Source organism: Geospiza fortis, unplaced genomic scaffold, assembly GCF_000277835.1.
Source record: "Geospiza fortis unplaced genomic scaffold, GeoFor_1.0 scaffold486, whole genome shotgun sequence".
In the NCBI taxonomy this organism is placed as follows: Eukaryota; Metazoa; Chordata; class Aves; order Passeriformes; family Thraupidae; genus Geospiza; species Geospiza fortis.
Genome location: NW_005054417.1, coordinates 834,719 through 835,730, shown reverse-complemented (window position 1 = coordinate 835,730; position 1,012 = coordinate 834,719).

The window sequence follows — 1,012 nt, the reverse complement described above, 5'->3', positions numbered from 1 at the left end:
AAGAAAAAACCGCAGCAAAGAAGAACACAATTTCCTTCACCTATTAACATTCCTCTTTCTTGGTTCAATCCTGCCTTTGTTTTTGCACATTAATCTCACCGAATTTAGTTAGCAGCCCTCTGGATGACCCCTCTGCAAATCCATTACGGAGAAGAAGACTCTTGCTGAGCTCAGGGGAGTTTAGGGGTAGCTCTGGACAAGGAAGGATTTGGGGTAGGTCCTGCTGTTGAAAAGCACAGGTGGCAGAACCATGTCCTGTTTGCACTGACATGTCCCTTTTAGCAGTGAGGTCCTGGACAAGGCAGGCTCTCACCATGGGGGTGGCAGGACAGTGGTGCCCCCCAGGCCTGTGCATGGTGGGGAGAAGTCCTGCAGGATGTGTGGCAGGGAGGGAGGGAGGGAAGAGCCAAGTAAAGGCTCTGTCCTGGCAGTCTGCTGGGGTTGTCCTGTCTGGGCAGAGCTGCCCAGTGCCTCCCTACTGCGCATGGAGCTACGAGAGGGAGGGCAGAGGTGCTGAATGCAGGGGAGCTGCCTTCTCCTGGTGCCACACCCTGACTTGGTACCATCTCCCCAGTTTGCTGGGCAGAGAAGCCCTTGCAAGAGCTACTCAGCTATTTCTGGCAAAATCTGTTTTTCCCTGATACTGCCAGGAAGTGCCTGGCTAGCCAGGCTCATTAGCCTGAAGTAGCATCTGTGACCAGCTTCCTGACACATGAATTTACTCGTGCCTTCCTCATTCATTCAGGTACAGATGAAGAAAGATAGAAGCATTGGGGAGCCAGCCCGTTGTCTGGGTGGTGTGGCATCAGGACAGCTGCTGTTTCCTCAGAAAAACTCACCTGGGGCTTCCGTGGCACCAGAGAGCATCTGGCTCCTGGACCATGCCCACAGACCACTCACTGCCTCCTCCTCCTCACCTCCAGATGCTCACCCAGAGTCTGCCCAAGTGCAGGACCAGACTGGCCACATGAAGCAGCCAGAGGCAATTACTGGGTTAATGATCTCTGTTGTG